The following is a 13,820-nucleotide window of genomic DNA, read 5'->3' as shown; positions in this document are numbered from 1 at the left end:
CCCAGCACTTTGGAAGGCTTAGGCAGGAGGATAACCTGAGCTCAGGAATTTGAGACCAGCCTAGGCAACTAGTGAGACACTGTTTCTGTTTCTACAAAAAAATAGAAAAATTAGCCAAGTGTGGCAGCACATGCCTGTAGACCCTGCTACTCAGGAGGCTGGGGTGGGAGGATAGCTTGAACTCAAGAGGTAGAGGCCACAATTAGCTGTGATTGTGCCACTGTACCACAGGTTGGGTGACAGAGTGGGACCCTGTCTCAAAAGAAAAGGAAAATAAATAAGTTGAATCAAGAATTAGAGCTGTTGGATCTATCAATAGTAGAATGAAAATTATGAAGAAAGTTATCAAAGGGCTACCCTCCAAAGGCTCTGGGGTCATTTATAGAAACAAGCTTATTAAGTCATCTAAGGAAGGCATTACACACTCTTTATAGTTTTACAGAGCATAAAAGAAGCCAGGAAGCTTGAGTTTATTTTACATAGTGAGTACATTTCTACTAATATTTTACAATGAATTTGCACAAAATGGAAAAGAAGCCATCCTCTCTTATGAGTATGGTTGTAAAATCCAAAATTAAATTGCTGTTACTAAGTGGGATTATTGCAGGAGTTCAAGAATGGCTTAGTTAGTAGAAAATTATTCATATCATATTAATTAAAGAAAAATCATGCTTAAAGTTATATAGATTGTACGTGGCAGAACTAGGTATCAAACTCAGTTTTGTGGTACACAGATAGTCACTGTATATTCCTTGGGAAGTCACTGTTATAGAAGAAATGGCAGCACAAATTTCAAAGGAGTGACATTGGAGTTTTTTTTTTTTCTTCCCTTTTTCTTCCTTTTATTTTTTGTAAACAAGACCCCTAACAGTAACTAAGAGAATCAAAGGAAACCTTTCATTTAAAACCAATAAAAACATTTAAGAAATTGTCTGGATATAAAAAATATGTAAACACCTATTAAAATGGCTAAAATGTAAGACATGGACAACACCAAATGCTGGAGAGAGTGTAGAGCAACAGGAACTCTCATTCATTGCTGATGAGAATGGCACAGCACTTGGGAAGGCAGTTTGGTAGTTTCTTACAAAACTAAACACGTTCTTACTATATGATCCAGCAATCATGTTCCTTAGTAGTTACCCAAATGAACTGAAAACTGAAGTCCACACGAAAACCTGCACACAGATATTTATGGCAGCTTTATTCATAATTGCCAAAACTTGGAAGCAAACAGGATGTCCTTCAATACGTAAATGGGTACACAAACTGTGGTATACCCATACAATGAAATATTCACGATAAAAGAAAATGAACTATCAAGCTATGAACAGACATGGAGCAACCTTAAATGCATATTACTCAGTGAAAGAAGCCTAACTGAAAAGGCTACATACTATATTATTCCAGCTATATAACATAAACTATGGTGACAGCAAAAAGATGAATTGCTAGGGATTTGAGATGGGGAAGGAGGAACAAATAAATAGATAGATCATGGGATTTTTAGGGCGGTAAAACCATGATGTATGATATAGTAATAAGGGGCACATTATACATTTTTTTCAAAACCAATATAAAAGCGTGAACCCTAATGTAAACTATGAACTTTAGTTTTGTGTGTATATATATATATATATATATACACACACACACACACACACACACATATATATATATATATATAGAGAGAGAGAGAGAGAGAGGCAGAGAGAATAATATATCAGTATTGGTTCATTAGTTGTAACAAAATTACCACACTGATACAAGTTGTGAATAATAGAGACAACTGTATGTGTGTGCTAGGGAGGAGATGAAAGGAGTATGTCTGTACTTTTTGATCAATTTTTTGTAAACTTAAAATTACTCCAAAAATTTATGAATCAAAAATTAATATGGAAAAGTCTGCATCTTTTCCCTTAGCCACTTGAGGCCATCATCATTTATCTTCTAGATCAGTTGAATTTTCAGAGAAAGGAGACATATAAAATGACTTACTGGCATGAGAAAGAAAGCACTAGAACTTCTATTAATATGTAATTTTAAAATCAGAAATTATGCTTTACTAATAAAACATAGGTAGGCACTAGAATGTTACTCAGTTTGTGGGTCAGAGAGTCCATGTGTGGTGTTGGAGTTGGGCTGTGGGAGGAGAGGTCGATTTGAGCTGCACTAGGAGATGCCTTGTTGGCCTTGTGTAGTTAGCATCTTTCAGTATAACGCAGGTTACGTAAACCAGGTAAGTGTTTTACACATTATATTGTTTATTAACTAATCTTCATGATGGACTGGTGAATATGTTTGCAAAGAAGCTGTACATTGAATACAGTGAAAATGCAAGCACCAGTGAACCACAAGAAAATAGCAAAGTTGACAGTTATCCTTTGTATCAACGTTTTGTCAGCCATGTTATAAGAAACGATCAGATCTGATAAGAATTGAACCCCCAAAAGCAGTTATCAGACTATATGAAATAAAGATTTATATTCACCTTTAATAACAATGTACCATTAATAACACATATTACATGTTTGTTTTATATAATATGAAACAGACATTTCATATTATAGACTTTGTTTTCATAAGTAAACTTTTATTATTTTCATTTTCATTTTTTAAAAAAGCACGCATGAATACAGCAGCACATGTTATTTATAAGTTGTGTTAATTCTTTTTCTTTTACTCATAGAGTTGTGTGATCCAATACGTCTGGAGATTGCCGGTCTGAATGACTCCAGCAGTTTCCCAGCTGGTTTTCCTGTCTCTGGCCTTACTTTCCTCCAAACCATTTTTCGTATTAGCACCAAGAAAAGCACCCCAAAATGCAACTCAGATTCTGTCATTTTCTTGCTTAAAACATGTCTTTTTTTTTTTTTTTTTTTGCTAAGGCCTAACATTGGTCATGTAAGACACTGATAGGGGCCTGGTCCTCCTCCCTAGCCTTATCTCCTACTATCCCTGTTCCTGAAAGATACTTCTCTCTGCCTCTCACCAGTATCTAGAGGAATTTCATCGCCCTCTTCATTAGCCTGTGTCTGTCTCATTATTCGAGTATGTTGAGCCCTCACTTCCTTCAAGAAGATGTTTTCTGCCTCTAACTTGGGTGTGATGTGTCCTTAAGTAGCTACCTGCCTAGTCTGCTGGGCCTGGACTATTGGTATTTGCTTGTCACCACTGTGACAAGCTTCAAGTACCTCTAGGGCTTACTACCTTGGCTGTCTTCGTGTGTATAATACATATTTGTGATTAGACAAATTGATTAAAGCCATATTTTAGAAGGAAGGTGATATTTTGTACAATGTTAGTTGACAAAAGATATCATAAGCCTACTTATCTAAAAATAGATGGATTATAAGCAATGCTAGTTTTGTCAAACTTTGCTTTTTAAATCTTGTATGATTAACGCTATTAAAGATATCACATGTTACTAATACGTTTATTGAGAGGCAGATAAATATACAAAAATTTAAACTGACATACATAAAATAGTTGAAGTAAAAGTTACTTTCTAACATTCTCCAAATATTTTGGTTCTTATCCTTTGACCAAGTTTACATTCCAGAAGATCACCAAGGCTTTATAATAGTGGAAAATTTTTTATTATATTTGAGGAAATACTTGTCATAAAAACTGAGTTAAAAATCTATCTATTGTAATCTATAATCTTTGAAGTGGCAATTTCTGTTCTTCAGAAAGAGAAAGACCATTTAGCACTGATTATGTCACCTGATTATTTAGTTTTGGAAAACTTCTATTCATGTCTTCCTTTAATTATTCATTTTTCAGTTTGCCTCCCTCCCCTTCCTTCCTCCCTCTCTTTCCCTCCTTTAAGCGTGAGTTTTAGTTTAAAATGTTATTCCCAACTTGTAAATCTAATGGGATGTTATTCGGGGAATTTTATAGACTTTCAAAAATAGTTATGTATCAAAATACTGATACTTCAAGGACTAAAAACTCTCAGTATTAAAATAAACTATCTCAGACTTTTAATTTGTTACAGATTTTCTGTATCTAAAACCTGAACATATGTATGTTCTAACTTTATCAGATCACCCAATGGACCTTATTTGGAAAGTCAACACTGTCTACTGAGTGAGGCAATGGAAGCTGTGCACACAATCTTCTCTTGATTTCAGCAAAATCCCTCTCTCACTTCAATCCTGTGCTTTTTCCTGCTGTATTGGGCCAAGTAAACTCAGTTTTTCCGTATTTCCATCATCTCTTGCCTTCAGATATATTACTGGCAAATATACATACACATTTGGATGTATGAATTGTTCAGTCTTAGCCCACATTATAGAGGTGCAGGTTTGATCTGTGGACTTTTCTGTTTAAAGCTATTATCAGAGGACCCATTCTGAAATTATGATCGATGCTTACCATGTGCCAGATATTGTGCCAAATGTTGTGAGGCTTACAAAAGTGGAAACATTTTACTTTTTGTTTCAGTTTCTTAACAATTTTAATTTCTCTACAAATACACTTTTCTTTTGTCACTAGCAATTATTTATGAATCTTAATCTGCTATCTAATTTGAGAGTTGACTGTAAATAACAAATATAAAACATGCTAAGTATTTTACAAATTTTTTGCTTAAATTTTGTTTTAATTTTTAAACTCTAGGTTCTAAGCTAAAATGAAATTTCATATTTACTTCAAATGCAGCTACAAAGAATCAGAAAATACATTTTCTTTTTCTCCTTTTGAATGCTTAAGCAATAGGACATGGGATTCAAATGACTGGTTCTGTCCGTAGGAGCTTCACTGTAGCCCAGTCTTCTTTCAGCTTCTGGATGCCATTATTCTGCCAGAAATATACAGCATATCCACAGATAATAGACATAAATGTACTGTTTACTTGTGTGATTTCTTTCTCCTGTCATGGATACTTTTACTTTAAAATGGAGGTGGCACAAGAACAAATAGAAAACTGTGTGGCAGCCTGGATATCAATTAAGGCTATTAAAACTTTGGACAAATTAACATGCAGTAAAATTGACTTTTGTTGGGTGTATACTTCTAGGAATTTATTAAATTAAAAAAATTGAGATAGGCTCTTGCTCTTTCTCTCAGGCTGGTGTGCAGTGGTGTGATCATAGCTTAGTGTAACCTCAGATTCCTGGGCTCAAGCAATCCATCTCAGCCTCCCAAGAAGCTAGGACTACAGGTGTGTTGCCACCACACTTAGCTAAGCTTTTTAATTTTTTTGTAGTGATGAGATCTCACTATGTTCCCCAGGCTGGTCTTGAACTCCTGGCCTCAAGCAATCCTCCCTCCTTATTTTCCCAGAGTTGGGATTCCAGATGTGAGCTGCTGTACCCGGTTCCAGTGCTAGGAGTTTTAACCCATGCACATGTTTATAAAATTCCCACCACTATCAGGACATAGACTGGTTCCATCCCTCCAGAAAAATCCCTTTTGCTGTTACTTTCTAATGAGACCCTCCCTATCAATAACACCTGGTGACCACTGAGCTATTCTTTGTCACTGTAGTTTGAATTTTATGAATGTCTTAAAAATAGAACCGTACAGTATGCAACCTTTCGAGACTTTTTTTTCCACTTGGTATAATGCCTTTGAGATTCATCTAACTTTTACGTGTGTCAGTGGTTCCTCTTTATAGCTAAGTGTAGTATTTTGTAGTATGGATGTACTGCAGTTTCTTTATCCATTCACCCATTGAATACCAGTTAGATTGTTTCCAGTTTGGGGTCATTATGAATAGAACATTCAAGTACAGTATTTTCATTTCAAGTACAAAATTTTGATTTCTTTTTTATGCTGCCTAGGAGAGAGATTGCTGGGTCATGGTAAGTGTATATTTAATAAGAAACTTCTAGACCATTGTCTAGAGTAGTTGTACTATTTTGCATTCCACCAAGAGTGCATGAGAATTTTATTTGATCTGCATCCTCACCAGCATAGTATTGTTGGTATTTATGTTAGCCATTCTAATACATGTGTCATGAGATCTCATTTTGTTCTTAATCTACATTTTCATAAAGGTACTTGATGTTGAAAAGCTTTTCATGTGCTTATTTGCCATTTGTATATCCTTTTTTGAGAGAACTGTTTAAGTCCCTGGCCAATTTTTAATTTGGGCTGTTTTCTTACTGCAGAATATTCTAAGTTCTTTATATATTCTGGATACAAGTTATTTGTCTGATATGTGATTTGGAAATATTTTCTCCTAGACTGTTGCTTGTCTTTTTTATTCTCTTAATTGTGTATTTTTAGAGCAAAAGTTTTTAATTTTGATAAAATCCAATTTACCAATTCTTAAAAATGTACTATGCTTTGGTGTCTTAAGGACTTGTTGCCTAAATCCAGATCATGAATGTATTTTTGTTTTTTAAAGTTTTACAGCTTTTCATTTTGTATTTAGATGTATTAATCATTTTGAGTTAATTTTTGTTAAAGGTATAAGCTTTAGGTCTGGATTCATATTTTAGCATACAGTCCAATTATTCCACTATTATTTGTTGAAAGGACTATCCTTTCTCTAATGAATTGCCTTTGAACCTTTGTCAAAAACAAGTTGTTCATGTTTGTGTGGCTCTATTTCTAGATTGTCTATTTTGTTCCATTGATCTGTGTCTACTTGTCAATACCACATTGTTTTGCTTACTGTAGCTTTCTTTATAATGTCTTGAAATTGAATTGTATCAGTTCTCCAGCTTGCTATTCTTTTTTGCCTTTTTAAAATTCTAGTTCCTTTATTATACTGTATATTTTAGTATGTGCTTGTCTATATCTACAGAAATCCCACTGGAGTTTTGACTGGAATTGTGTTAAAAATACAGATCAATTTGAAAAGAATCTTCACTGTACTGAGTCTTCTAATCCATGAACAGGATATGCCTCTGAATTTAGTTAGGTCATCTTTGATTTCCTTCATCTATGTTATGTAGTTTTCAAAATACAGATCCTCTACACATTTTTATGGAGTTACAGTCAAGTATTTTCGTTTTGGGATCTTAAAAGTTGTTTATTGCTATTATATGGAAATATTTGTGGTTTTCAATCAATAAAAAAAGGGCAACTCCCTCTGTGCATTAGGAAACCCCTTCTCTTTACTTGGCCTTGAGCTATAGAGCATCTCCTTGTATTCCTTCTAATCCTTTGCTTCTGAGTTTAGGCTGCATTGAGTCCAAGCTGGGGTATACTGGAGGGGAAAAGTAGTTATTCAGCTGCTTTTCAATTTACTTTTCAGATTCTTCAAATTGTCGCTTTATGGATTCTGTCTGGGTTTTACAGCTGCATTCTGTTAAGGTAGAGTAAGCAACCACTTGCTTACCCCCTCTTTTTTTTTTTTTTTTTGAGACGGAGTCTTGCTCTGTCACCCAGGCTGGGGTGCAGTGGCGCGATCTTGGCTCACTGCAAGCTCTGCCTCCCGGGTTCACGCCATTCTCCTGCCTCAGCCTCCCGAGTAGCTGGGACTACAGACGTGCGCCACCTTGCCCGGCTAATTTTTTTGTATTGTTAGTAGAGACGGGGTTTCACCGTGTTAGCCAGGGTGGTCTCGATCTCCTGACCTCGTGATCCGCCTGCCTTGGCCTCCCAAAGTGCTGGGATTACAGGCGTGAGCCACCACCCCCAGCCTGCTTACCCCCTCTTAACTGAAACTTGAAGCAAGACCAGTTTCTTTTGCTGTGAATAGAACCAAATAATTTGAAAAACATTGTAAATATGTTTTGTTAGCAGATAGTCCCCCTGAGTATTGAGATCTTGCAGCATTCTTCCCTTGTCCACTCCCTCTGAAGAAAATGACAGTACAACTCCTTTCCCAGCCCTGAATACTCAGCTCTTATTTATGATCTCATTTAAGTATTGATTAGGGAAAGATAACCTTTTTTGGCTTGAATAGTTGTAATTGAGTATGTAACGTCAGAGTAATCTCTTTGTGACAATTTTTCTTGAAGAAGAGAAGTCATAGTGTTGTATCTACATAACTAGGTTTGAGTTATTTAAGACTGTCTGCTGGCAGCCTTGGCAAACTCTAGGGAGAAGTGGAGGATTGATATTTAGAAAATTAATGTGTGTATGAGGAATTTCATATTTCACAATTAAAACTTTCATATAACAAAGTAAATGATGAGATGTGAAGGCAGATATTTTAAAGAAGGAACAAACTCCCTTAATTTACATAAGAGCCTTAGATTTTTTTAAAATTCACTGCTTTAAAAGCTGATTTATCTAGCCAGAATTCTGCAGTGAGAGTATTGAAAGCTTTTGTGTTGTAACTGGTGCAAATACATTTTCTTTTACATTTGTTGGCCACTTTGTTTCAGGTTTGTTTTAGGTATGCCAAGCACAAGCCAGTATAACCATGGATTTCTGAACCAATCTCCTGTAATAATTGATCTTTTCAATGTAAGTTTTAATTATGTTCTGGCTTAGTGTAATGATGTAGAGATAGTGTTACATAGTTTCAGTTCCAATCTGGTTTTCCCTAAAACGGAAGATATTTAGTAACATTTATATCTGCTATTACTTGTTCTTGTATAAGAAAAAGGAAGTAAAGAAATGGTTAACTTTCTGTTTGCAATGGAGGAAGAAGGTGTTTACTTGCTTTTTCAAAAGTGGGAGAAAAGTGCTCTATATTCCCTTTTGCTTTTCTTGGAAGAAATATGTACTGTAGAAAGAAAAAACACCATAATTAGAACTTCTTGAAAAAACAAGATGGTATTTCAGTTATACCTCATTTTGATGAAGGATGGGTATCTGGAAGCAGGACCGGGTACATGGTCATAAGGAATTGAAAAAGCCTAGACTTTAAGGTCAGAGAGATAGGAGTTTGAATCTAAGCTCTTTCATTAAAATGGTGGATATATTGTTTAATAACCCTAAGGGGTTTTTTTCTGTCTTATATACAGATGATTTACCTACTGAATTCAGAGGCTTGTTTAGTGAATTTTACAAGAACATTTGTAAAGGGACCCAAAACTATGCCTGTCATATAGTGGCATAAGAAATAGTGCCATCATTATACAATAGTTAGAGTGAAAAAGTAAGTAGTTTAATAGCTTAGAACTTTCTGAAAAAAATCACATGATGAGTAGCAAGGAAACTGATTAGCTTATTTAATATGGGCAGATTCCAGCCATCAGGGAAGCCCAACATTGCCTAGTGTGGTAATGCTTGCACATGAGAGGACTTTGAGTTACATTTGCATTCTACCTGTAACTTATGACATCAACAAAGGTCCCAGAAATAATACTTCATTTTCCTTCTAGCCTTGTGAATAGCATTAACTTTTAGAAACTTTATAGGCAATACCAAATGTGAAATTGTTTCAATTAATATTTTTCGTCAGCTAATTTTATTGACACTAAATCCCTTTCTCTTCTCTTTAAAAAATTTTTGGAGATAGGGTCTCATTCTGTTGTCCAGGCTGAAGTGCAGTGGTGCAATTATAGCTCTCAGTAACCTTGAACTCCTGGGCTCAGGCAATCCTCCTGCCTCAGCCTCCCTAGTAGCTAGGACTACAGGTGTGCTCCACCATACCTTGCTGATTTTTAAATATTTTGTAGAGATGAGAGTCTTAATATGTTGCCCAGGCTGATCTCAAACTCCTGGCCTCAGCAATCCTTCCCCCTTGACCTTCCCTCTCCTTATTTATTTATTTTTTTTTGGAAGGCCAGCCACTTCATCTGTCATCACCCACCATTAAATTTTATAGGAGCTTGGTTGCCTGAACAGATTTTTAAAGTTTTTATTAATTATAGTAAATTTATATTAAAATACTTTATTATAAACAATATTCATTGTAGAAAGTTCGAAGATATTAATAGGTATAAGTAAAATAAAGCAAACTTCTGCAGAGTTTATTCCTATTTTCTTCAATGTATAGAATTCTAGATTGTTTATTTCTGTATGCATTTGTTTATACCAAGATGAAATGCTGTTTTGGTTATCCTCATTTGTGAACTGATTTTTCTCTGCTAATGCTCTTCACTTTTTCATGTTAATTCATTTTCATCTTAGTTATGTCCATTCTCACATCCTCGTATATACCCAGTCCTTCCTTACATTGACTCAAATGCCCCTAAAACATGTACAGGTACTTTGTCCTAATTAGGGTCTAATCTGGGACTTTGCTTTGCATTTGGTTATGCCCTGTAACCTTCAAGTAGTGTCCACTATGACTCTTTTTTTAAGGGGATCAAGATAGTTGCCCTACAAAATATTGTGCCATCTGAATCTTTCTGGTTTCTTCTTTGTGGTGGTGTTAACTTGTTCTTAAATCCTTGTATATGGAAAAGCAAGATCTAGGCAACATAGATTTAAGTTAAGTAGATTTCAACTAGAACATATTGTAGGTGGGGTCCTGTGTGCCACCATGCGTCCCACCAGGAGACACAGTGTCTAGAGGGGCCACCATTCATGGGGCACACTCTTCAGACCACGGTATCAGTGCTGCTTTCTAAGTCTGACATGCTTCTGCTTCTTATGTTTGATTCACTGTATATCAAAGAATCATAATTTTTTAGTCTAATAAAAACTTTATGCACTTTCTAAAAGTTAATTTTAAATGTAACTTTGAAAAAACTCAGTTTTTAAAGAAAATGTATATTTTAAGATTGTTGATCACACTATTATCAGGGCTTTCTCTAAGACTACGGATGTATTATTTTAGGTTTCCTAATGTGGCGCCTTTAGTCTCAAGAAAAGAGTAAAACACCTTAGATATTGTAGATGTATGTTCTGTATGATTAAAAAAAATACATGTAGACTTTTAAAGCCTGTAAGAAGTCGTGATGAAGACATAGCTTACGATCCTGGAGAGAAATAATTTAACTGGGAGCGGGTCATTGGTCAATCTAGCTACTCTGGGAGTAAGAAAGATTTAGAAGATATTTGCAATGCTTAATTTAATAAAATATAACGAATTAATAGAAATGATTAACAATAATGCCATGAAACATGTTTTTAATTGATATTTAATTCATTTTAACTTACTAAACTTTGAGGGAACTCCATATTTTTATCAAAAGTAAAAAGGTATTATTTTGCCATGTAATATCTTTCCTCTCTCACTCTCCTCATATATATGCATAATATTCTTCTGTCAAATAATTTTCAGTTTATACCCCTTTAGCCTTGTGAGTGCTTCAAAATACTGTATTGTTTCTTAAAAAACATTATTTCTAAAAGTTCTCCTTTAGAACATAATTATAAAGGAGTACCTTTAAAGAGACATTTAGGGTAGTTTCCCTTTCAAAATAAGCATATTTGATTACTTGATATGTGGAACCAACTTTCCCTAGAGACGAAGATGAAAAGAGTCCTCGAAGGAAGTGGGCTTAGTGAAGAATGGTCATTGTGATAAGTATTTCTCACAATTCACTTTTGTTTTTATTGGCTCTTGCTCTTGGCATTGATTTAGAAGGTTTACAAATTCATTTTCTTTGCTTTTCTTAATACTAAGTCTTAAACATTAGCACTTGTTGTGTGGGGCAAAGATTTGTGAATTCAACAATGTCTTTTGCTCTTACATGTAAATGGTGTTAACTTAATAGAAGAACATGAAGGCATTCTGGGGCAAGAGGGTCTGTGTCTGTGAACCATCAGTCTTCATGTGGGGGATTGAAATTGCCTTGTGATTCCTGGGGAATTCAAGTACTTATGCTGCGTATGTACTGAGCCCCAGTAAGTCTTGTTCTTTCTCTTTCCTTTCCCTGTCACTGCCTTGTTCAGGAGTGTGCACTTGACTGAACGAGTGGAATAAAATTTGCTAGGTCATCCCTGTGCCTAGTAAAGGGTCACCAAAATGTCAGAATTCTAAATACAGTCTTATATGACTCTTCAGAGGTGTGTCTGCATTTTCCCTAATCTGATTTTTTTTCTTCCCTACCCTCCTTACTCCATCCTGCTGCCCTTCCCCTCTGCAATAACCTGAAATGAACTTTTATCTGTATACTTCTGACAGTTTTTACCACGACCTTCCCTAGGTGTAACATACCTCCCAAACTCAAAGACATTCTTTTTATACTTAACACAGAGCATTTAGACAAATGCAGTTTTCTTTTACCTTGCATCTATGGAATGATTTATGGTATGCATAATTTAAACCTTACAACAACACTGTAAGAATAGGTACTGCTATCACCAGGATACAGATCAGAAGGCTGTGGTTCAACTTCCACCCCTTCAGTTTTGAGGTCTGGATTTTTCTTTTCAAAGGAATTGGCACCTTAAATGGGTAGACAATTCTTTTTCTTAACAAAGAGAGCTCTGCTGTGAACTTCCTTCAAATTTACTCTGCCATTTCTAAGTAAGTATGACCTTCTGTTTGTATTAATAAATAGGAGACTACATGGAGGGGGTTCTAATTATGATGAATAATTTATGTAAAAAGCCATTTTAACCATCTGATAAAACTTTCTATAACATTACTTTTACAATTTTAAAACACATACACATTCCTAATCTGTAACTGAAAATTACTTTCCTAATAGATGATGCTAATGATTTCCATACTCTGTCCATACAAAGGAATATACTTATAGTCTTATCAGTCTGCTATAAAGCAGGCTTGGTTTTGAATTGTTAAATGGTTCCTCATGCAAATGTCTTTTATATTCCATGACATACTAGGATGATTTTTCTTTTCTTGGCATTTTTTTTCCTTGTCCCATGGGGACCTGTTAATATTGGAAAGGAATTTCACAAGGAACTTAACATGGAAGCTATAACAACAAAAGTCTCTGAAAATAGAACATATTTTCAGATCACCAGTGATTTTAGTCATTTAGTTTTTTGAAGATAGCAAAAAGGATCTAACATAAGAATATAGATAAATTAGGGCATAATATTATCATAATCACTCATTTGTTTTCCTTTAGTATTTTTCAGCATAGTAAAATGTATGTCAAAATAACATGAAAATACCTGAAATGAAGTTTTGTTAAAGAATTAAATTTATGAGATTTGTGTAAAAGGTTCGGTTTTGGTAGTGCTGTAAATATAAGATGGTACAAACTCCCTTCTTTTAAAAAACTTTTGTTTTTGTTTTTTTTTTTTTGCTTTGTTTTGTTTTTTAAGAAAAGCTTGAAACCTTTCTTTAAAAAGGTTTACAAACCACTATCATGTTTTGTTCTAGCTAAACAGATTTCTGTTTGACAACTTAAATAGTGCAGAAGTCACTCCACAAGGAATAAATTGGGTGTTTCACAGGTTTGAATTACATTCTACTGGGGGGTCTGGCCCATAGCATGAATTTAAGAGTTTCTGCCTTTTGGTAGGATTCCAAAGGCTGATTATCTCAGGCCTGTTTTTCAAAAGTAAGAAGCAGAAGATAAGCATGTGGCTCTTTCTTTCTCAGACTGGGTGGTGATCCTTCATTTGGAGTTGAATGGAGTTTTGGGGTAAGAATTTTTATGGGGAGGAACTGTAGGGTGTGTCTGCCAGTAGAATGTTCATTCCAAGGAGACATTCCAGGATATAATGGGCCTAGGAATGGAATTAATCCTGAGGTGGAGCAGAGTACATTACTTAATCTTCCTGCATACTGATTGCAGGACAGGCGTGTTTGAGGAGTAACATCTCCAGGGGGAAAGATTAAATGCTCAAAAGTGTTCTTTCTAGATGTAAAGCATACATACAAAATTGATGTTATAAATACTTGAAAGGGACAATTATGTCTTTTTCCTCTAAAGACATTTAATGCTTACTGTGCGTTACGTATATAATTTAATCTAAACACTATTTGATTGGTACTACTCAATTTGAAAGTTGAGGAAATTAAGGCTTGGAGGTTAAGTAATTTACTTAAGGTTACATAATGAATAATGGAGTCTAAATTTGGCCCTACGTCT

The 13,820-nt window shown here is 35.0% G+C and overlaps 1 protein-coding gene across 21 annotated transcripts in view; it reads left to right on the top strand.

Annotated features, from left to right (window-relative positions):
• COBLL1 (cordon-bleu WH2 repeat protein like 1) overlaps positions 1 to 13,820 on the top strand; it is a 193,748-nt gene that overhangs the window by 35,247 nt on the left and 144,681 nt on the right. The window lies entirely within an intron of this gene.

Source organism: Pan paniscus, chromosome 13, assembly GCF_029289425.2.
Source record: "Pan paniscus chromosome 13, NHGRI_mPanPan1-v2.0_pri, whole genome shotgun sequence".
NCBI classification, from domain to species: domain Eukaryota; kingdom Metazoa; phylum Chordata; class Mammalia; order Primates; family Hominidae; genus Pan; species Pan paniscus.
Note: the sequence above shows the minus strand (reverse complement) of the source record. Positions and strands in the feature narration are given on the sequence as shown.